The following is a 26102-nucleotide window of genomic DNA, read 5'->3' as shown; positions in this document are numbered from 1 at the left end:
AAGATGATTTCAATAATAAGCTCCGCACGGAAAAAATTTACAAACAATGCTACGATTTGCTTACCAAATGCTACTCTGAGGCAATTGACGCTGATTATTTGTTTGATCATGATTCTTACGGAGGTTACGGCCTCTTTTACACTCGTGATGTTCCTGTCATTGCAACTAAATCGCGTGATCTGGTTCTACAAAATCTTAACGCGCTTTTGCAACCGGTAGACACTAAAGACATGGCTTTTTTTGAGCCAATATCAATTTTTCTCTGGAACAGACCTTTGTCGGAAAAATCGAATAATGGTAGGACCTATACGCTTTGCTAACCATTCGTGTAGACCAAATACTGAGTATGTTGCCTCGCACTACGGAAGTTCTAAGTGTGTGAAACTAAAGTTGCTTAGAAGCATTAACAAAGGCGATGAGATCACAGTATATTATGGCAATGACTTCTTTGGTGAAGGCAATTGGGACTGCAAGTGCCCCCACAATGAATTTCACTCTGAGAAGCCACTAGTTTTTTCCGTCCGGCAACAACATCTTATTTCGGCCAACATAGAAAAACGTTTTGTTCATCTATACAGAAGAAAAACCCATGAAATTCCGCCGAGAAAGCGGAGACGTTATGAAATGCGAAAATTTTCCGATAGCGTATCATATTCGGATGAATTTGTGAATAATTTAACCGAAAACTCAGAAAACTTGTCTAATGACGACAGATTTGAAAACAATGAATTCCATGACACTAACAATTGCGATGCACCAATTGGGACTGACTCAATTCAAGATCCGGTTGTCAATCCGGATACAAATAATGAAATGCAACCAGAATTCCAGCAATGTTGTAATGAAGAGAACGAAGTATTTTCATCGTCATTCTCTGAAAATAGCAATTTAATTCAACCGGCTTCGAATCAAAATTTCATCATTGCTCTTAATGCAATAAGTGCAAAACATGGTACCTCCGACGAGGAGTTAAAAGATTGGCTGATGCTGATGAAGTCCTCTTTCCCCACTGCTCAGATACCAAGTTTTTATCTACTCAAAAAACAGTATCACATTCCTCAATCCTTGCATACAAAATTTGTTCACCCGTGTGGTCAGGGTGAGTACTGGATGTTAGATTTCGTTGCCGAAATTGTAGAAATTGTTCAAAGCAATTTAAAAATTATTGAGGATTATTCTCTTTCACGTGATCGAAAATTAGATCTTAATTTGCAGTCTTGCTTCAATTTTGATGATCGAACAATAATAATTTCGTTAATTCTGAATTCAGATGGCGTTCGGTTCATTAAATCCAGTCCAAAAAATCTTTGGCCAATTTGGCTCGCCTTGGCAAATTTGCCGCCAAAACTGCGCTGTGCGTACAAAAATATTGTACTTGCAGCCTTATGGTCGGGCATTGGAAAGCCTGATTGGAGCAGACTTTTCTCTCATTTGGCAGAGAAGCTCACACTGAAGCCGACTGTGCAATACAAAAACAGAACCTTTACTATTCAAATTAGAGTCGTGCTTTTGGTATCAGACATTCCAGCTACGGCATCGATGCTGAATATGCACCATCATCGGGCAAAGTATGGTTGTTCCCTCTGTTTAGTTAATACCAAAATGGAAGATCGGATTCTATACTACCCATTCAAAAATTATCCAATGAGAACTGCGAGGCTTCATTCAATTCACGTCAACAAGGTTATGAGCTATAAACTAAAGGCTTTCAGAGGTGTGAAAGGTGAAAGTGCACTCTTCAAAGTCATTAATAACTTGCCTCTTACAGCGCCAGTCGATTGTATGCACCAGGTTTATATTGGCGTGACGAAAGTCCTCCTTCAAGTTATAGTGAAAAAAACTTTTTCAAGCGAGCTTCAATGTATCAATTGCATAGTTTCAAGCATTAAACTGCCTTGTGAATTTAAACGATCCGTTCGCCCGTTAGATGAATTAGAGTACTTTAAGGCTAATGAGCTCAAGGTTTGGTTGCTGTACATTGGGCCTGTCCTTTTTCGGGAAACAATAAATGAAAGTTTGGCTGATAGATTTTGTCTTCTCAGTTATGCAATCCGCTTGTTAATGATGTCATCAGAATTTGCTGATCAAGGCGAGCGACAAATACATAGTTTTCTAAGAAAGACTAAAGACGAGTACACTGAAGTTGTGTTCTCTGCAAATGTTCATGCTTTAACACATCTTGCTTGGCAGGTCCGTAATTTTGGTCCGCTTTGGACAACGTCAGGTATGATGTTTGAGTCGGCCAACTTTTTGCTGAGTTCAAAGTTCACGGGAACCGTGAATCATCTATCTTTACTTATAGAGCGATATAACAGGAACAAGGCGGCGTGGAGGGCTCCCATTAACGTTAATGACGGCTTGACTTCCTTTTGCAAGAAAATTCGAAATGAAAAAAATTGTTCCAAAGATAATTCTGCTGCGCTTTCCCTGCTGCCTAAAAGCTGCATTCAGCCAGGACGAAAATTTTATCAACAAAAAAAATTTAATTGCTTCACCTTGGATTCTTTTCCCAATGAAAAAGATTGCTTTGTACTTATTCAAAATAATGACGAACAAATATGTGGGAAAATACAAACTTTTTTCACTCAAAACGAGAACGAATATGCGGTAATAAAAAAAATTAACATTTTGGAAGCCTACAGCTCGCCTTTAAAGTCATCGGTGCCTGTGCATTCTTTTTACGTAACAGAGGAAACTGAGGAATTGATTACAATTCACGAGAGAGTTATCAGCAAAAAACTTATCGGTTTTAAACTGGTTGAGACGCTCTACCTTGTACCTTTGCTGAATATATTTGAGCATGACTGAATTGCAAAACAACATAAACGCATTGTAAAACAAAACCTTAAAGTCTTTATAAAAATAAACTCGAATACTTTTCGTTGCCAGTTTTTGTAATATGTACGAAATATTTACTTGAACATTGTATTGCAGTTTTGGCTTGTCTTAAAGAGTTTGGACTGTAGATTTTTATATAAATCAAGGCTCAGCTCTGTTGCGATTTGTTTCGTTTCGTGTAAGTAACTCTTGTTGCAATGATTATATTGAAATTATTGTAATTATAACTGAACAACCGATTGTGGTTACTACTCGTGATTGTAATCTCATGTCATGTTATCCGGCCTTGCGGACGGCCTGAAACCTTGAAAAGTTAATTACAAACAATTGCATTTTACTGCATGCTTCTCATCTTACTTGTGCTGATAACTGTTTCACCGATCTTTGTTATTTTAAAACTTCAAAAAACTCAACCTGATATTTTTTAGTAATATGTTGCCATTATAGTTTTAACTCAAATAAAACTGGATAACCGATTGTGAGTAATTTATTGTTCTTCTCAGTTTGTAGACAAGAAATGTGGCTATGACAAATTTTGTGATGTAAAATACTATTTAATATAGAAAACGTTTGTAATCAGAACTACTTTTGCTGTTATTTTTGGTATTTTTGTCATGTCATTGATTTGCTGTGAGAAGTGTCTCTAAGTTGTGTGAGAGAGAAGGAGGTTTAGATGGAGATTACACTGTTGCTTTTTGTTTTATGATTTACATGATAACTTAACCTCATACTTTGATCAAAAGTAATTTCTTTGATTTCATTTTTAGATAATAAATGATCTCATCCATTCTTTGTTGGAAGCGTAATTGTTTGGTTTGGTGATAGGAGAAGCTAAGATCTCTCAATATCGCTGAATTTATGTCATCTTCCTAATTTAATGTTGTTTATATGGTTTCATAAAAGAATCGTATCCGATTTCTCTGGTTGCAGATCAGGATTATAAACATTTTCTTATTAGGACCGTGATTGCTTTAGAGGGTTTTTAGTTGGCAACCTTGATTGCCGTGCCGGTAGAAAAAGCTATGATCTTGCAAAACGGCGGTTTTACTGAGCCACCCTTCAATGCCATAATGACGTTTTTAGTTTTATATCAGGAGCATATATGTTTTCGATTTGATAATAGGCTCTTGATTGCTTTAATTGATTTTTCAATGGAAAACCTAAACGTTCATTTTATAAGAGAAGCTAAAATCTTCAAACAGCGCTTTTTTAATGGCGTGTCCCAAAAAATGTGATTCATTTGGTTTCATACAAGGATCATATATGATTTCATTTCAAGATTATAAATGCTTTCATCGGTTTTTAATTGAAAACTCTAAATGTTTTGGTGATATGAGAAGCGACAATTCTTTATAACGTTATTTCGTTGCCATCCATCATAAGCCATAAGATTTCTTTTTCTCACACTAGGATGATGATTGATTTCTTTGGATTCGTACTAAGGTCATATATGTTTTCTTTGGTTTCATACAAGGATCATATATGATTTCTTTGATCTCATTGGAGGATCTCACACTTTTTCAAGCGTTTTTTTTTTCGTCTCATGAACGATCCATCTACGATTTCTTGGATTTCATGCCAGGGACTTATATGAAAACTTTGATTTCATACAAGGATCTTATATGATTTCTTTGGTTTCATACAAAGATCATACATCATTTCTTTGATCTCATAAAAGGATCATAAACTTTTTTAAGCATGTTTTTTTTCGTTTCAAGAATGGTCCATCTATGATTTCTTGGATTTCATGCTAGGGTCATGTATGAAAACTTGGATTTCATACAAGGATCATATATGATTTCTTTGGTTTCATACAAAGATCATATATGATTTCTTTGATCTCATACAAGGATCATACACTTTTTTAAGCGTGTATTCTTGCTTTTCTTGAATGCAATTCTTGAATTGTTCATCTATGATTTCTTGGATTTCATGCTAGGGTCATGTATGAAAACTTGGATTTCATACAAGGATCATATATGATTTCTTTGGTTTCATACAAAGATCATATATGATTTCTTTGATCTCATACAAGGATCATACACTTTTTTAAGCGTGTATTCTTGCTTTTCTTGAATGCAATTCTTGAATTGTTCATCTATGATTTCTTGGATTTCATTCTAGGGTCATGTATGAAAACTTGGATTTCATACAAGGATCATGTATGATTTCTTTGGTTTCATACTAGGATCGTACTAAGAAATCGAGTATGGACAGTATGAAATCATATATGATCCTTGTATGAAATCAAAGAAACTTCAACCCGGGTATATATATATATATATATATATATATATATATTTATAATATATATATATATATATATATATATATATATATATATATATATATATATGTATATGTATATATTGATATAAAGTTAGCTTTGACGTATTATTTTTGGAAAATCAGTTGATCTGAATTAACTGTTGATGTCATAGGAAATAAACATTTGACGCAAAAACAGCCCTTTATAATTTAAAGTATTTTTTAACTAATTTTCCACTCACGCTAGATAATTCCAAGTTCATAGGTAGTTTCTGTGGGAAAAGTGAGACCACGAAACCACGAACGACTTGTGAAAAAATGAAATTTACACAGAGTGCCTCTATTTCTACCTTATTTTATAAATCAGAACTCCAGTTCCCTCTCCCATATTCTGAGCATTTATTGGAATTATGTTTGCATAGACTACCTACTGCTAATAACTACTCTGAATTGAAAAACACTTGCAAATTTTGCATGGAATTGGAGAATTTTCTCTGAGCAGAACAAAAATTGTTTCAAAAAGACTTCCCAGTAATGAGTGAAATAAGAACCAGCAAGAATCTTGCAAGATATAAATCGAGGCAAAAAATAAATCAGGTTAGCTGTTCAGATTAGACCATATCATATAAGTTGGTGGCCACAAATTATGTATGAGCTAAAAAGGAGAATTTGAAACTGCCAAACGTTCGTTGAGTTTTAGTTTTAACGACAAAAGTTTGAACACTGTGATGCTTATTGACTCAAAAAATGCTTTCACTTGTTTCAACTAAGATCAAGTTGAAAAATATAATGAGGGAAAATGCCCTTCCTCCTACCTTTCCGTATAAAATTCACAACTTGAATTAGCTTATTAAACAAACATCCAATACCCTCAGAGGGTACAAACTATTAGTAACCCCCTGCAAATTCTTTTAATGGTATAGTCCTAATCCCTTCAATTATTTTTCTTGACAATTGATTCACTGTTCAATAGTGCAGAAGATTCCAATGTGTTTAGGTCTCTCAATTACCTGGAAAAAATTTTCAATCCGTGAAAAAACATGTTCTGTTTTGATTCTGATCTAACTAAATGCAAGTTTTCAACAAATAACATCTCTTTAAAAAATTTAAAACGTTTAAGGTAATCTGCCCTTCCAACACTGATCCAAGCAAAAAGCAAACACTTCCGATATCTTTCAAGGCGTCCTCAAAACACCAGCATGCGGTCTATGCAAAACCACATCATAACACGCAACACACTTAGCAATTTTTAATTGAAGTTCTCTCCTTGTACAAACACATGACGGCCCATAGCTCAAGATAACAAAGCCCGCATGTATGACTGATAAGGGTTGGCAAAGTAATATGGCGCAATATTGGAAAAGGATGAACTTATTTCAAGCTGTTTTAAATAGACCTTAAGACACTAAGTGGGGGGTCAACAACTATGTATTGTCTAGAAAGTAGAATATGGGAATGCCAAACAATCGTTGAGTTTTAGTTTTAACGTCTAAAGTTTGGATACTGTGATGCTTAATGACTCAAAAAATACTTTCACTTGTTTCAACTGAGATCAAGTTGAAAAATATAATGAGGGAATATGCCCTTCCACCTACCTTTCTGTATAAAATTCACAACTTGAATTATCTTATTAAACAAACATCTAATACCCTCACAAGGTACAAACTATTAGTAACCCCTTGCAAACTCAATTAATGGTATAGTCCTAATCCCCTCAAATACTTTTCTTGACAATTGGGTCACAGTTCAATAGTGCAGAAGATTCCAATGTGTTTAGGTCTCTCAATTACCTGGAAAAAGTTTCCAATCCTTGAAAAAATATGTTCTGTTTTGGTTCTGATCTAACTAAATGCAGATTTTCAACAAACAACATATCTGTGAAAAATTCCAACAATTTTTGTTTATGACGACGTGGATATAACGTTTGCAGACTTTAAGGTAATCTGCCCTTTCAACACTCATCCAAGCAAAAAGCAAACACTTCCGATATCTTTCAAGGCGTCCTCAAAATACCAGCATGCGGTCTATGCAGAACCACATCATAACGCGCAACACGCTTAGCAATTTTTAATTGAAGTTCCCGCCTCTGTAAAAACACATGACGGCCCATAGCTCATGATAACAAAGTCCGCATGTATGACTGATAAGGATTGGCAAAATATTATGGCGCAATATTGGAAAAGGATGAACTTATTTCAAGCTGTTTTAAATAGACCTTAAGACACTAAGTGGGGTGTCAACAACTATGTATTGTCTAGAAGGTAGAATATGGAAATGCCGAACAATCGTTGAGTTTTAGATTTAACGACAAAAGTTTGGATACTGTGATGCTTAATGACTCAAAAAATGCTTTCATTTGTTTCAACTAAGATCAAGTTGAAAAATATAATGAGGGAATATGCCCTTCCACCTACCTATCCCTATAAAATTCACAGCTTGAATTATCTTATTAAACAAACATCCATTACCCTCAGAAGGTACAAATTATTAGTACCCCCTTGCAATTCAATTAATGGTATCGTCCTCATCCCCTCAATTATTTCTCTTGACAATTGATTCGCTGTTCAACAGCGCAGAAAATTCCAATGTGCTTAGGTCTCTCAATTACCTGGAAAAAATTTTCAATCCTTGAAAAAATTTGTCCTGTTTTGGTTCTGATCTAATTAAATGCAGGTTTTCAACAAATAACATCTCTTTAAAAAAAATTCCAACAATTTTCGTTTATGACGACGTGAAATATTTTACGGTTGCGGACTTTAAGGTAATCTGCCCTTCCAACACTGATCCAAGCAAAAAGCAAACGCTTCCGATATCTTTCAAGGCGTCCTCAAAACACCAGCATGCTGTCTATGCAAAACCACATCATAACGCGCAACACACTTAGCAATTTTTAATTGAAGTTCCCTCCTTGTACAAACACATGACGGCCCATAGCTCGTGATAACAAAGCCCACATACATGACTGATAAGGATTGGCAAAATATTATGGCGCAATATTGGAAAACGATGAACTTACTTCAAGCTGTTTTAAATAGACCTTAAGACACTAAGTGGGGGGTCAAAAACTATGTATTGTCTAGAAGGTAGAATATGGGAATGCCAAACAATCGTTGAGTTTTAGTTTTAACGTCTAAAGTTTGGATACTGTGACGCTTAGTGACTCAAAAAATAATTTCACTTGTTCCAACTGAGATCAAGTTGAAAAATATAATGAGGGAATATGCCCTTCCACCTACCTTTCCGTATAAAATTCACAACCTGAATTATCTTATTAAACAAACATCCAATACCCTTACAAGGTACAAACTATTAGTAACCCCTTGCAAATTCAATTAATGGTATAGTCCTAATCCGCTCAATTATTTTTGTTGACAATTGATTCACAGTTCAATAGTGTAGAAGATTCCAATGTGTTTAGGTCTCTCAACTACCTGGAAAAACTTTTCAATCCTTTTAAAAATATGTTCTGTTTTTGTTCTGATCTAACTAAATGCAGATTTTCAACAAATAACGTCTCTTTGAAAAATTCCAACGATTTTTGTTTATAACAACGTGGAAATAACGGTTGCAGACTTCAAGGTAATCTGTCCTTCCAACACCGATCCAAGCAAAAAGCAAACGCTTCCGATATCTTTCAAGGCGTCCTCAAAATACCAGCATGCGGTCTATGCAGAACCACATCATAACGCGCAACACGCTTAGCAATTTTTAATCGAAGTTCCCGCCTCTGTAAAAACACATGACGACCCATAGCTCATGATAACAAAGCCCGCATGCATGACTGATAAGGATTGGCAAAATATTTGGCGTAATATTGGAAACGGATGAACTTGTTTCAAGCTGTTCCAAATAGACTTTAAGATACTAAGTGGGGGGTCAACAACTATGTATTGTCTAGAAGGTAGAATTTGAAAAAGCCAAACAATCGTTGAGTTTTAGCTTTAACGACAAAAGTTTGGATACTGTGATGCTTAATGACTCACAAAATGCTTTCACTTGTTTCAACTGAGATCAAGTTGAAAAATATAACGAGAGAATATGCCTTTCCACCTACCTTTCCGTATAAAATTTACAACTTGAATTATCTTAATAAACAAACATCCATTACCCTCAGAAGGTACAAACTATTAGTACCCCCCCCCGGAAATTCAATTAATGGTATAGTCTTAATCCTCTCAATTATTTATTTTGACAATTGATTCACAGTTCAATAGTGCAGAAGTTTCCAATGTATTTAGGTCTCTCAATTACCTGGAAAAAATTTTCTTTCCTTGAAAAAATATGTTCTCTTTTGGTTCTGATCTAATTAAATGCAGGTTTTCAACAATTAACATCTCTTTAAAAAAATTCAAACAATTTTCGTTTACGACGACGTGGAAATAGCTTACGGTTGCAGACTTCAATGTAATCTGCCCTTCCAACACTGATCCAAGCAAAAAGCAAACGCTTCCGATAGCTTTCAAGACGTCCTCAAAATACCAGCATGCGGTCTATGCAAAACCACATTATAACCCGCAACGCGCTTAGCAATTTTTAATTGAAGTTCCCTCCTCTGTAAAGACACATGACGGTCCTTAGCTCATGATAATAAAGCCAGCATTCATGACTGATAAGGATTGGCAAAGTATTATGGCGCAATATTGGAAAAGGATGAAATTATTTCAAGCTGTTTTAAATAGACCTTAAGACACTAAGTGGGGGGTCAACAACTATGTATTGTCTATGAGGTAGATTTTGAAAACGCCAAAGAATCGTTGAGTTTTAGTTTTAACGACAAAAGTTTAGACACTGTGATGCTTAATGACTCAAAAAATGCTTTCACTTGTTTCAACTAAGATCAAGTTGAAAAATTTAATGAGGGAATATGCCCTTCCACCTACCTATCCCTATAAAATTCACAACTTGAATTGTCTTATTAAACAAACATCTATCACCCTCAGAAGGTACAAACTATTAGTACCCCCTTGCAAATTCATTTAATGGTACAGTCCTAATCCCCTCAATTATTTCTCTTGACAATTGATTCACTGTTCAATAGTGCAGAAAATTCCAATGTGTTTAGGTCTCTCAATTACCTGGAAAAATTTTTCAATCCTTGAACAAATTTGTTCTGTTTTGGTTCTGATCTAATTAAATGCAGGTTTTCAACAAATAACATCTCTTTAAAAAAATTCCAACGATTTTCGTTTATGACGACGTGGAAATATTTTACGGTTGCGGACTTTAAGGTAATCTGCCCTTCCAACACTGATCCAAGCAAAAAGCAAACGCTTCCGATATCTTTCAAGGCGTCCTCAAAGCAACAGCATGCGGTCTATGCAAAGCCACATTATAACCCGCAACACGCTTAGCAAATTTTAAATGAAGTTCCCTCCTCTGTAAAAACACATGACGGCCCATAGCTCGTGATAACAAAGCCCACATACATGACTGATAAGGATTGGCAAAATATTATGGCGCAATATTGGAAAACGATGAACTTATTTCAAGCTGTTTTAAAAAGACCTTAAGATACTAAGTGGGGGGTCAAAAACTATGTATTGTCTAGAAGGTAGATTTTGAAAACGCCAAACAATCGTTGAGTTTTAGTTTTAACGACAAAAGTTTGGACACTGTGATGCTTAATGACTCAAAATATGCTTTCACTTGTTTCAACTAAGATCAAGTTGAAAATATAATGAGGGAATTTGCCCTTCCACCTACATTTCCGTATAAAATTCATAACCTGAATTATCTTATTAAACAAACATCCAATACCCTCAGAAAGTACAATCTAATAGTACCCCCTTGCAAATTCAGTTAATGGTATAGTCCTATTCCCCTGAATTTTTTTCTTGACAATTGATTCGAAGTTCAATAATGCAGAAGATTCGAAGATTCCATTGTGTTTAGGTCTCTCAGTTACTTGGAAAAAGTATTCAATCCTTGAAAAATTGTGTTCTGTTTTGATTCTGATATAATTAAATGCAGGTTTTCAAAAAATAACATCTCTTTAAAAAACTCCAAAGATTTTTGTTTATGACGACGTGGAATTAGCTAACGGTAGATGACTTTGATATAATCTGCCCTTCCAACACTGATCCAGACAAAAACCAAAAGCTTCCAATATCTTTCATGGCGTCCTCAAAACACTAGCTTGGTTTGCATGCAAAACCAGCACAAAAAACGCAACACGCAGAGCTTTTTTGTTCATCTGTAAAAGCACTTGACGGCCCACAAACCCTAATAACGAAGCCCCTGGGTACGACTGATAAGGATTGGCTAAATGTGAAGGTGCAATATTGAAAACGGATGAAATTTTTTCAAGCTGTTTAAATTAGACCATAAGATATGGAGTGGTGGTCAAAAATTATGCATGGGTATCAAAGGAGAAACAGAAAATGGCAAATGGCCGTTGAGATTTGGTTTTAAAGACAACAATTTGGTCACAGTGATGCTTTTTTATTCAAAAATTGCTTTCACTTATTTAAACTAAAATCATGTTTTAAAATTATAATGAATTATTTTGCCCTTCCACTTACTTTTCCGTAGAAATTCATAATTTTAATCATCAAACTTAACCTTTATCAAACGTCTAATACCTTCAAAGGGTTCAAACTAATAGGACCAATTTGCAAATTCTAAAAATGTACAGTCCTAATCCCTTACAAAATTTTTTGACAGTTGATTCACAATTCATTATTGCAGGAAATTGCAACGCGCTAAGTTTTCTCGGTTAAGTGGAACATTTTATGATTTTTTGAAGAAAATATGTTCCTGTTTTGGTTCTGATCCAACTAAATGCCAGGTTTTCAACAAAAAACCTCTCGTTAAAAAGACGCCAAACAGTTCCGTTTATGATGACATGAAATTAGTTGGCGGTTGCTGAGTTTTAGGTAGTGTGCAGTTCCATAAGAAATTCATAACTTGAATCATCAAATTAAAATATTTGCAAACATCCAATACACTCAGAAGGTACAAACTAATAGGACGACCTTGCAAACTCAATTAATGATATAGTTCTAATCTCTTCAATTAACGTTCTTGACAATTACTTCAAAGTTCAAAAGTGCAGACGGCAGCAATGTTTTTAGCTTTCTCGGTTACGTGGAAACAGTTTTGCACCCTTGAAAAGACCTGAAACTGTTTCGGTTCTGATCTAACTAAATGCCAACAAATAACATCTCTTTAGAAGACGCCAAAGATCTTCGTTCATGACGATGTGGAACTAGTTGACGGCGGCGGATTATTAGGTAGTTTGGCCTTCTAACTCTGATCCAAACAAATAGCAAAAGCTTCCGATATCTTTCGAGGCGTCCTCAAAACCGCAGCATGCGATCTCAACAAAACCAGAAAACACGCAACAATCATAGCGATTTTTTATTTGAAGTTTCCTCCTCGGTATAAAAACATGACGGCCCATAGCTCTTAATAACAAAGCCCTGGTGTACGACTGATACGAATCCCCGAAAAAATACGGCGCAATATTAGAAACGGTCAAATTTTTTTCAATCTGTTTAAATTAGACCTTAAAATATTAAGTGTTGGCCAAATATGTATGGGCTAGAAGGGAGAATTTGAAACTATCAAAAATTCGTTGAGAATTGGTTTTAATGTAAAAAATTTGGACACGGTGATGCTTATTTACTCAAAAATTGCTTTCACTTGCTTCATTTAAGATCAAGTTAAAAAATGTAATGAGGGAATATGCCCTTCCACCTACCTTTCCGAAAGAAATTCAAAACTTGAATCATCATATTATAATATTAGCAAACATCCAAAACGTTCAGAAGGTACAAATTTTTAGACCCCCTTGGAGATTCAATCAATGGTATAGTCCTAATACCCTCAATTATTTTTCTTGACAATTGATTCACAGTTCAGTAGTGCAGAAGATTCCAATAGGTTTAAGTCCCTCAATTATCTGGAAAAAACTTTTCAATCCTTGAAAAATTATGTTCTGATCTAACTAAATGCCAGGTTTTCAACGAATAACCTCTCTTTAAAAAGACGCCGAACAGTTTCGTTTATGACGACGTGAAATTAGTTTACGGTTGCAAAGTATTATGTAGTGTGCCCTTCCAACTGTGATCCAAACAAATAGCAAAAGCTTCCAATATCTTTCGAGGCGTCCTCAAAAATTCAGAAAGCGATCTATACAAAACCAAGAGAACGCGCACCAAGGATAGCAATTTTTTATTTGAATTTTTTCCTCTGTATAAGCACATGAAGGCCCATAGCTCTTGATAACAAAGCCCAAGTGTACGATTGATAAGGATTGGAAAAATATAACGGCACAATATTGGAAACGGATGAACTTATTTCAAGCTGTTTCAAATAGACCTTAAGATACTAAGTGGGGGGTCAACAACTATGTATTGTCTAGAAGGGAGAATTTGAAAATGCCAAACAATCGTTGAGTTTTAGTTTTAGCGACAAAAGTTTGGACACTGTAATGCTTATTGGCTCAAAAAATCCTTTCACTTGTTTCAACTAAGATCAATTTAAAAATATAATGAAGGAATATGCCCTTCCAACTACCTTTCCATATGAAATTCTTCTATTGAATCATCATATTATACTATTGACAAACATCTAATACACTCTGAAGGTACAAACTATTGGAATCTCCTTGCAAGTTCAACTAAAGGTTTAGTCCCAATCCCCTTAATTAATTTTCTTGACAATTGATTCACAGTTGAACATTGCAGAAGATTCAATGTGTTGAGCGATCTCATTTAATTAGAAAAAGATTTCAATCCTTGAAAAAAATCTCTTGTTTCGGTTTTTATCTAACGAAATGCAGGTTTTCAACAAAGAAAATCTTTTCAAAAGACGGAAAGATTTTCGTTTATGACAATGTAGAATTAGTTGACCATTGCAGACTATTAGGTAATCTGCACTTCCAACACTGATCCTACCAAAAAGCAAAGGCTTCCGATATTTTTCAAAGCGTCCTGAAAACAACAGCATGCGGTCTCTGCAAAACCACATCAAAACGCTCCACATGCATTGCAATTTTCTATTTGAAGTTCCTTTCTCTGTAAGAACACATGGCGGCCCATAGACTTTGATAATAAAACCAAGGTGTATGACTGATAAGAAGTGGCTAAAAAATACAACCCGATATTGGAAACTGATGATAAATTATTCCAAGCTGTTTGCAATCGACCTTAAGATATTAAGTGGTGGTCAACGACTATTAATGGGCTGGAAGGCAGAACTTGAAAATTGTAAGTATTTCCTGAGATTTGTTTTATCGACAAAATTTTGCACACATTAATGCTTATGATTCAAAAATTGATTTCAATTGTTTAAACTAAGATCATGTTTTACAAAAATTGGGGGACTATTCTGTTCCACCTATCTCTCCGTATGAAGTTCATAACTTGAATTATCAAATTAAATAACTGTCAAACATCCAATACCTCAGCTCGTCCAACTAATAAGAACCCCCTGCAAAGTCAATTAGTGGTATAGTCCTAATACCTCAATTAATTTTCTTGACAATTGATTCACAGTTCAACAGTGCAGAAGATTCCAATGTGTTTAAGTCCCTCAATTACCTGGAAAAAGTTTTCAATCCTTGAAAAATTATGTTCTGTTCTGGTTCTGATCTAACTAAATGCAGGTTTCCAACAAATAACATCTCTTTAGAAATTCCAAAGGTTTTCGTTTATGACGACCGGGAATTAAATGAAGGTTGAAGACTTTGAGATAATCCGCCCTTTCAACACTGATCCAGGCAAAAACCAAAGGTTCCGATGTCCTTCAAGGCGTCCTCAAAACACTAGCATGGTTTCTATGCAAAACCAGAAGAAAAAACGCAACACGCATAGCTTTTTTGTAGTTTTTTCATTTGTAAAAACACATGACGGCCCACAAATCCTAATAACAAAGCCCCGGTGTACGACCCATAAGGATTTGAGAAATATAACGACGCAATATTGAAAACGGATGAACTCATTTCAAGCTGCTTAAATTAGACCATAATAAGTTGAGTGGTGGTCAAAAACTATGTATGGGTTTGAAGGAAGAATCTGAAAATGGCAAATTTCCGTTGATATCTGGTTTTAGCGACAATAATTTGAACACAGTGATGCTTATTGACTCAGAAATTGCTTTCACTTATTTAAACTAAAATCATGTTCTAATAATATAATGAATGATTTTGCCTTTCCACCTACTTTTCCGTATGAAATTCTTGATTTTAATCATCAAACTTAACCATCATCAGACATCTAATACCCTCGAAGGGTACAAACTAATAGGACCAAATTGCAAATTCTAAAAAGGGTACAGACCTAATCCCTTTAAAAAAATTTTGACAGTTGATTTACAGTTCAATAGTGCAAGATATTTCAACGTGCTTAGTTTTCTTGGTTACCTGGAAAATTTTTTGAATTTTTGACGAAAATATGTTCCTGATTTGGTTCTGATCTAACTAAATGCCAAGTTTTCAACAAATAACATCTCTTTAAAAAACTTCAACGGTTTTCCTTTATGACGACGTGGAATAGTTTACGGTTGCAGACTTTAAGATAATCTGCCCTTTCAACACTGATCCTAACAAAAAGCAAAGGCTTCCGATTTTTTTCAAAGCGTCCTGAAAACAACAGCATGCGGTCTCTGCAAAACCACATCAAAACGCTCCACATGCATAGCAATTTTCTATTTGAAGTTCCTTTCTCTGTAAGAATACATGGCGGCCCATAGCCTTTAATAATGAAACCCAGGTGTATGACTGATAAGAATTGGCTAAATAATACGGCCCGATATTGGAAACTGATGATAAATTATTTCAAGCAGTTTGCAATAGACCTTAAGATATTAAATGGTGGTCAGCGACTATTAATTGGCTGGAAGGCAGAACTTGAAAATTGTAAGTATTTCCTGAGATTTGTTTTATCGACAAAATTTTGCGCACATTAATGCTTATGACTCAAAAATTGATTTCAATTGTTTAAACTAAGATCATGTTTTAAAAAATTTGGGGGACTATTCTGTTCCACCTATCTCTCCGTATGAAGTTCATAACTTGAATTATCAAAATAAATAACTGTCAAACATCCAATACCTCAGATCGTCCAAGCTAATAAGAACCCCCTGCAAAGTCAATTAGTGGTATAGTCCTAATCCCTCAATTATTTTTCTTGACAATTGATTCACAGTTCAACAGTGCAGAAGATTCCAATGTGTTTAAGTCACTCAATTACCTGAAAAAAGTTTTCAATCCTTGAAAAATTATGTTCTGTTTTGGTTCTGATCTAACTAAATGCAGGTTTCCAACAAACAACATCTCTTTAAAAATTCCAAAGGTTTTCGTTTATGACGACCTGCAATTAAATGAAGGTTGAAGACTTTGAGATAATCCGCCCTTTCAAAACTGATCCAGGCAAAAACCAAAGGTTCCGATGTCTTTCAAGGCGTCCTCAAAACACTAGCATGGTTTCTATGCAAAACCAGAAGAAAAAACGCAACACGCATAGTTTTTTTGTAGTTTTTTTCATTTGTAAAAACACATGACGGCCCACAAATCCTAATAACAAAGCCCCGGTGTACGACCCATAAGGATTTGAGAAACTTAAGGACGCAATATTGAAAACGGATGAACTCATTTCAAGCTGTTTAAATTAGACCATAAGAAATTGAGTGGTGGTCAAAAACTATGTATGGGTTTGAAGGGAGAATCTGAAAATGGCAAATTTGCGTTGAGATCTGGTTTTACCGACAACAATTTGAAAACAGTGATGCTTATTGACTCAGAAATTGCTTTCACTTGTTTAAACTAAAATCATGTTCTAATAATATATTGAATGATTTTGCCCTTCCACCTACTTTTCCGTATGAAATTCATTATTTTAATCATCAAACTTAACCATTATCAGACATCTAATACCCTCAAAGTGTACAAACTAATAGGACCAAATTGCAAATTCTAAAAAGGGTACAGTCCTAATCCCTTTAAAAATTTTTTGACAGTTGATTTACAGTTCAATAGTGCAAGATATTGCAATGTGCTTAGTTTCTTTGGTTACCTGGAAAATTTTCGAATTTTTTACGAAAATATGTTCCTATTTTGGTTCTGATCTAACCGAAAGCCAGGTTTTCAACAAATAACATCTCTTTAAAAAAACTTCAACGGTTTTGCTTTATGACGACGTGGAAATAGTTTACGGTTGCAGACTTTAAGATAATCTGCCCTTTCAACACTGATCCTAACAAAAATCAAAGGCTTCCGATATTTTTCAAAGCGTCCTGAAAACAACAGCATGCGGTCTCTGCAAAACCACATCAAAACGCTCAACATGCATAGCAATTTTCAATTTGAAGTTCCTTTCTCTGTAAGAACACATGGCGGCCCATGATTCTTAGTAATAAAGCCCGGGTGTATGACTGATAAGAATTGGCTTAATAATGTGGCCCAATATTGGAAACTGATGATAAATTAATTCCAAGCTGTTTGAAATAGACCTTAAGATATTAAGTGGTGTTCAACAACTATGAATGGTCTGGAAGGCAGAAATTGAAAATTGTAAGTATTTGTTTAGATATGGTTTTATCAACAAAAATTTGGACACATTGATGCTTTTTGATTCAAAAATCGATTTCACTTGTTTGAACTAAGATGATGTTTTAATTTAAAAAAATGAGAGACTATGCTCTTCCACCTATCTCTCCGTATGAAATTCATAACTTGAATAATCAAATCAATTAATTGTGAAACATCCAATACCTCAGATGGTCCAAACTAATAGAACCCCCCTGCAAAAGCAATTAATTGTATAGTCCTAATCCCTCAATTATTTTTCTTGACAATTGATTCACAGTTCAATAGCGCAGAACATTCCAATGTGTTTAGGTCTCTCAATTACCTGTAAAAATATTTCAATCCTTGAAAATTTATGTTCTGTTTTAGTTTTGATCTAACGAATTGCAGGTTTCCAACAAACAACATCTCTTTAAAAAAAATCAAACGATTTTCGTTTATGACGACGGGGAATTAGTTGACGGTTGAAGACTTTGAGGTAATCTGCCCTTCCAACACTGGTCCAGACAAAAACCAAAGGCTTCCGATATCTTTCAAGGCGTCCTCAAAAAACTAGCATGGTTTCTATGCAAAACCACGAGAAAAAAGCAACACGCATAGCTTTTTTTGAAGTTTTTTCATTTGTAAAAACACATGACGGCCCACAAATCCAAATAACAAAGCCCCGGTTTACGACCCATAAGGATTTGAGGAATAACGACGCAATATTGAAAACGGATGAACTCATTTCAAACTGTTTAAATTAGACCATAAGAAATTGAGTGGTGGTCAAAAACTATGTATGGGTTTGAAGGGAGAAACTGAAATTGATAAATTTTCGTTTGGATTTGGTTTTAACGACAAAAATTTGGACACAGTGATGCTTATTTATTCAAAAATTGCTTTCACTTATTTAAACTAAAATCATGTTTTAAAATTATAATGAATTATTTTGCCCTTCCACTTACTTTTCCGTATGAAATTCATAATTTTAATCATCAAACTTAACCTTTATCAAACGTCTAATACCTTCAAAGGGTTCAAACTAATAGGACCAATTTTCAAATTCTATAAATGTACAGTCCTAATCCCTTACAAAATTTTTTGACAGTTGATTCACAATTCATTATTGCAGGAAATTGCAACGCGCTAAGTTTTCTCGGTTAAGTGGAACATTTTCTGATTTTTTGAAGAAAATATGTTCCTGTTTTGGTTCTGATCCAACTAAATGCCAGGTTTTCAACAAAAAACCTCTCGTTAAAAAGACGCCAAACAGTTCCGTTTATGATGACATGAAATTAGTTGGCGGTTGCTGAGTTTTAGGTAGTGTGCAGTTCCATAAGAAATTCATAACTTGAATCATCAAATTAAAATATTTGCAAACATCCAATACACTCAGAAGGTACAAACTAATAGGACGACCTTGCAAACTCAATTAATGATATAGTTCTAATCTCTTCAATTAACGTTCTTGACAATTACTTCAAAGTTCAAAAGTGCAGACGGCAGCAATGTTTTTAGCTTTCTCGGTTACGTGGAAACAGTTTTGCACCCTTGAAAAGACCTGAAACTGTTTTGGTTCTGATCTAACTAAATGTCAGGTTTTCAACGAATAAACTCTCTTTAAAAAGACGCCGAACAGTTTCGTTTATGACGACGTGAAATTAGTTGACGGTTGCTGAGTATTAAGTAAAGTGCATTTCCAACTCTGATCCAAACAAATAGCAACGGTTTTTGATATCCTTCAAGGCGTCCGCAAAACTCCAGCATACGGTCTCAGCAAAACCACATCAAAACACTCAACACGCATAGAAATTTTTTGTTTGAAGTTTCCTCCTCTGTAATTAATAAATGACGGCGCATAGCTCTTATTAACAGAGCCCAGATGTGCGTCTGATAAGGATTGACGAAATAATACGGCGCAATAATGGAAACATATGAGTTTTTTTTTCAAATTTTTTAAAATAAAACCCAATACATTAGGTGGTGGCCAACAACTATGTATGGGCTAGAAGGGAGAATTGGAAATTTCCAAATATTCGCTGAGATTTGGTTTTAACGACAAAAGTTTGGACACGGTGATGCTTATTTTTTCAAAAATTGTTTTCACTTGTTTAAACTTTACTAAAATCATGTTTTAATAATATAATGAAATATTTTGTCAATCCACCTATTTCTACTTTTCCGTATGCAATTTTTAATTTTAGTCATCAAACTTAACCATTATCGAACAACTAATACCCTCAGAAGATAAAAACTAATAGGACCAATTTGCAATTTCTAAAAAGGGTACAGTCCTAATCCCTTAAAAAATTTTTTGACAATTGATTCACAATTCAATATTGCAGGAAATTGCAATGCGCTAAGTTTTCTCGGTTAACTGGAAAATTTTCTGAATCTTTGACGAAAATATGTTCCTGTTTTGATTCCGATCTAACTAAATGTCAGGTTTTCAACGAATAAACTCTCTTTAAAAAGACGCCGAACAGTTTCGTTTATGAAGACGTGAAATTAGTTGACGGTTGCTGAGTATTAAGTAAAGTGCATTTCCAACTCTGATCCAAACAAATAGCAACGGTTTTTGATATCCTTCAAGGCGTCCGCAAAACTCCAGCATACGGTCTCAGCAAAACCACATCAAAACACTCAACACGCATAGAAATTTTTTGTTTGAAGTTTCTTCCTCTGTAATTAATAAATGACGGCGCATAGCTCTTATTAACAGAGCCCGGATGTGCGTCTGATAAGGATTGACGAAATAATACGGCGCAATAATGGAAACAGATGAGTTGTTTTTTAAATTTTTTAAAATAAAACCCAATACATTAGGTGGTGGCCAACAACTATGTATGGGCTAGAAGGGAGAATTTGAAATTTCCAAACATTCGCTGAGATTTGGTTTTAGCGACAAAAATTTGGACATGGTGATGCTTACTAAATCATCAGATAAAGTGTTAACAAACATCCAATGCCCTCACAAGGTACAAACTAATAAGACCCCTTGCAAATTCTATAAATGGTATAGTCCTAATCGCCTCAATTGTTTTTCTTGGCAATTGATTCACAGTTCAATATTGCGGACGATTCCAATGTGTTTAGTTCTCTCGATTACCTGGAAAAAAGTTTTGAGTTCTTGAAAAAACATGTTCTTGCTTTATTTTTCATCTAACTAAATGCCAGCTTTTCAGCGAATAATTTTTCTATGAAAAACGACAAACATCTTCGCTATTACAACGTGCAGTCAGTTGACTGTTGCAGAGTATTAGGTAATCTGCGCTTCCAACACTGATTCAAGCAAAAACACAAGCTTGCGATATCTTTCGATTCGTCCAGAAACTCAAGCATGCGGTCTATGCAAAACCAAAAGAAAACGCGCAGCACGCAAAGCAATTTTGATTTGTAGTTTTTTCCTCTGTAAAAACAATTGACGGTCTATAGCTCTTAAAAACAAAGCCCCAATGTACGAGCGATAAGAATGGGCGAAAAATTGCGGCGCAATCTTGGAATTGGATAAGATTGTTTCAAGTTGTTTCAATTAAACCTTAAGATATTAGGTGGTGGTTAGATAATGTGTACGGGCTAGAACGGAGAGTTTGAAAATGCCAAACCTTCTTTGATTTTTGGATTTAATGACAAAAATTTGGACACAGTGATGCTTATTGATTCAAAAGTTGCTTCCACTTGCTGCAACTAACATCAAGTTTTACAATAATAATGAGGGAAAATGCGTTTCTATCTTCCATTCTGTATGAAAGTCAGAACTTGAATCATCAATATAAAATTGTGAAAACATCCGATACCCTCAGAAGGTACAAACTAATAGTACCCGCTTGCAAATACAACTAATGGTATAATCCTAATCCCCTTAATTATTTTTCTTGACAATTGAATCACAGATCAATAGTGCAGAAGATTCCATGTGTTTAGGTCTCTCCTTTACCTGGAAAAAGATTTCAATCCTTGAAAATTTATGTTCTGTTTTAGTTTTGATCTAACGAAATGCAGGTTTCCAACAAACAACATCTCTTTAAAAAACTCAAAAGATTTTCGTTTATGACGACGGAGAATTAGTTGACGGTTGAAGACTTTGAGGTAATCTGCCCTTCCAACGCTGGTCCAGACAAAAACCGAAGGCTTACGATATCTTTCAAGGCGTCCTCAAAACACTAGCATGGTTTCTATGCAAAACCAGAAGAAAAAACGCAACACGCATAGCTTTTTTTGAAGTTTCTTCATTTGTAAAAACACATGACGGCCCACAAATCCTAATAACAAAGCCCCGGTGTACAACCCATAAGGATTTGAGGAATAACGACGCAATATTGAAAACGGATGAACTCATTTCAAGCTGTTTAAATTAGACCATAAGAAATTGAGTGGTGGTCAAAAACTATGTATGGGTTTGAAGGGAGAATCTGAAATTGAGAAATTTCCGTTTGGATTTGGTTTTAACGACAAAGATTTGGACACAGTGATGCTTATTTATTCAAAAATTGCTTTCACTTATTTAAACTTAACTAAAATCTTGTTTTAATATTATAATGAAAGATTTTGCCCTTCCACCTATTTCTACTTTTCCGATTGCAATTTTTAATTTTAGTCATCAAACTTAACCATTATCAAACAACTAATACCCTCAGAAGGTACAAACTAATAGGACCATTTTGCAAATTCTAAAAAATGTACAGTCTTAATCCCTTAAAAAAACTTTTTGACCAGTGATTCACAATTCAATATTGCAGGAAATTGCAATGCGCTAAGTTTTCTCGGTTAACTGGAAAATTTTCTGAATTTTTGCAAAACCACATCAAAACACGCAACACGCATAGAAATTTTTTGTTTGAAGTTTCTTCCTCTGTAATTGATAAATGACGGCGCATAGCTCTTATTAACAGAGCCCGGATGTGCGACTGATAAGGATTGACGAAATAATACGGCGCAATAATGGAAACAGATGAAATTTTTTTTCATGTTGTTTAAAATAGAACCCAATACATTAGGTGGTGGCCAACAACTATGTATGGACTAGAAGGGAGAATTTGACATTTCCAAACATTCGCTGAGATTTGGTTTTAACGACAAAGGTTTGGACACGGTGATGCCTACTAAATCATCAGATAAAGTATTAACAATCATCCAATACCCTCACAAGGTACAAACTAATATGACCCCTTGCAAATTCTATAAATGGTATAGTCCTGATCCCCTCAATTGTTTTTCTTGGCAATTGATTCACAGTTCAAAATTGCGGACGATTCCAATGTGTTTAGCTCTCTCAATTACCTGGAAAAAAGTTTTGAGTTCTTGAAAAAACATGTTCTTGCTTTATTTTTCATCTAACTAAATGCCAGCTTTTCAACAAATAACATTTCTATGGAAAACGGCAAACATCTTCGCTATTACAACGTGGAGTTAGTTGACTGTTGCAGAGTATTAGGTAATCTGCGCTTCCAACACTGATCCAAACAAAAACACAGGCTTGCGATATCTTTCGATTCGTCCAGAAACTCCAGCATGCGGTCTATGCAAAACCAAAAGAAAATGCGCAGCACGCAAAGCAATTTTTGATTTGTAGTTTTTTCCTCTGTAAAAACAATTGACGGTCTATAGCTCTTAAAAACAAAGCCCCGATGTACGAGCGAAAAGAATGGGCGAAATATTGCGGCGCAATCTTGGAATTGGATAAGATTGTTTCAAGTTGTTTCAATTAAATCTTAAGATATTAGGTGGTGGTTAGAAAATGTGTATGGGCTAGAACGGAGAGTTTGAAAATGCCAAACCTTCGTTGATTTTTGGATTTAACGACAAAAATTTGGACACAGTGATGCTTATTGATTCAAAAGTTGCTTCCACTTGCTGCAACTAACATCAAGTTTTACAATAATAATGAGGGAAAATGCGTTTCTATCTTTCTTTCTGTATGAAAGTCAGAACTTGAATCATCAATATAAAATTGTGAAAAACATCCGATACCCTCAGAAGGTACAAACTAATAGTACCCGCTTGCAAATACAACTAATGGTATAATCCTAATCCCCTTAATTATTTTTCTTGACAATTGAATCACAATTCAATAGTGCAGAAGATTCCATGTGTTTAGGTCTCTCATTTACCTGGAAAATGTTTTCAACCCTTGAAAAAACGTGTTCTGTTTTGGTTCTGATGTAACTAAATGCACATTTTCAATAAATAACATCTCTTCAAAAAACTCCAAAAATTTTCGTTGATGACGACGCGTTATTAGCTAACAGTAGAAGACTTTGAGTTAATCTGCACTTCAAACACTGATCTAAACAAAATCCAAAGGCTTCCGATATCTTTCAGCGCGTCCTCAAAACACCAGCATGGTTTCTATGCATGGCACAAAAAACGCAACACGCATACTTTTTTTGATGTTTTTTCATCTGTAAAAGCGCATGACGGCCCACAAATCCTAAAAACAAAGCCCCGGTGTACGAATGATAAGAATTGGCGAAATATTGTGGCGCAATATTGGAAACAAATAAACTTTTTTCAAGCTGTTTAAATTAGATCTTAAGGATTAGGTGGCGGTCAAAAAATGTGAATGGGCTAGAAAAGAGAGTTTGAAAATGCCAAACATTCGTGAAGATTTCGTTTTAACGACAAAAATTTGGACACTGTGATGCTTACTGATTCCAAAACTGCTTCAACTTGCTTCAACTAAGATACAAGTTTTTAAAAGAAATGAGGGAATATGCCCTTCCATCTAACTCTCCGTATGAAATTCATAACTTCAATTATCAAATTAAATAATTGTCAAACATACAATACCTCAGATGGTCCAACCTAATCAACCTAATAGTACCCCCTGCAAAATCAAGTATTGGTATAGTCCTAATCCCCTCAATTAATCTTACTGACGACTTATTTACAGTTCAATAGTACAGGCGATTGCAAGGTGTTTGGCTCCCTCGATTACCTGGACAACATTTTGAATCCTTGAAGATTTCCTGTTTCTTGTGAGGGCGCCATTTTTTCAACGAATAACATCTTAAAAAAACACCCTAACTATTCGTTTATGACGACGTGGAATTAGTATGCAGTTGTAGAGTGTTAGGTAGTATAATTGCTGATGATGAGCAGCAAAAGATGTAGAGAGACCACTAAGACAGCAGAAAACTTTTTTAACAACTGGCCGTTATCTTCATCGGTTAAGTACAAATTGACCATCTTAGCTCGAGCAACCCGTAATTTTGGCGACCTTTCAAAAAGATATGAGATATTACACAAACAGGAAAAACTGGTATGTCCGTTATATTGTTCCAATTATCAGTTTAGGCTCAAGTGTGTGGAAACCAGGCAAAGTTGAACTCAGTCAAATTGAAAATGTACAGAAAAAAGCAGCAAATTGGATCACTGGAGCCAAAATTCCTTACAAAGAACAACTCTTAAAACTCAATTTACTTCCCTTATCCTTAAACCATGAGCTACATGTTTTGTTAATTGGAAAAATTTAAACGGGGAAAGTTGACTTAACCTGGAAACTTCATGTATCAATAACCGAGCCAGGTACAACTCGGTACCAAACGACTCGTAACTTCATATGTCGACAACCAAAACTCAGGAAATGTGTATCCGATTATTGGTACAGGGCCTGCCACCTTGCGAACACCTTCAACGAGTTCTTCCAATACGATATCCTATTTCATGAAAACCACTTTTTCTCGATCTGTATTTTGTCTACTTCAGACTGCGTTACGATGAAAACAACACGTGCTTTTGGCGAATTATGTTTGGGTGCAACAATTGCATGAACGTGAAAAAGCTGAATTTTGTTATCTAATAAACTGAACGAAACAAACTGAGGTTAATGTAAAACCCTTGGACTTTTTCTGAAATTCTGTTTTATTATTATTATTATATCATTCAACAATGAGATATGAGCGATTATAATCAACAATGCCGGTATCAGAAACAAAAAAACCAGCGGAATATTCTTTCCTTGCCGCTAAGGGAGGTTGCTTTAAACATCCTTAAAACTGAGGACTGTTTTGTTGAACAGGAAAGATCAGTTTGGCACTCTCGTCTTTCATGAACAAATCGTAACCGAAACAAAAACAAACGAGAAAGACGGCAGTTAAGAGCAAAATAGAAAGAAACGAGATTCGCTAACTTGACTTCAGGTATTATCAAGCCTGTTGTACGCTATGCCATTGAAGAGATATCTTTATGACCTAGCGAAAAGCGAGTTTCGTGCAGACAATAACCTTCGATATGGAGTGAACCGAGTAAAGCTGCATGATCATGCAATGCAAATTTTAGTGTGGTACATGCCTTCCATTGTCTGATAGGAGGATACACCATCATAAAACAATGAACTTCGTGATTTTTGCAAAATCTTAAAAGAAGTCTGTCAAGATGTTGAGAGGACAAAGCTGGCCCCTCAGCTTCAAAAGCTCTGAAACAACTTGTATTAAAGCCCTCTGCCTAAAAAGAGCTGACACCACGTAATATCTGAGGACAAAAT

At 35.1% G+C, this 26102-nt stretch overlaps 1 protein-coding gene across 2 annotated transcripts in view; it reads left to right on the top strand.

The window, feature by feature from the left end:
- LOC142344494 (galactokinase-like) overlaps positions 1 to 26102 on the top strand; it is a 451158-nt gene that overhangs the window by 172639 nt on the left and 252417 nt on the right. The window lies entirely within an intron of this gene.

Source organism: Convolutriloba macropyga, chromosome 8 (assembly GCF_964194025.1).
Source record: "Convolutriloba macropyga chromosome 8, txConMacr16.3, whole genome shotgun sequence".
Taxonomy (NCBI): Eukaryota; Metazoa; Xenacoelomorpha; order Acoela; family Convolutidae; genus Convolutriloba; species Convolutriloba macropyga.
The sequence above is the reverse complement of the archived record's forward strand: the minus strand, read 5'-3'. Positions and strand labels throughout refer to the sequence as shown.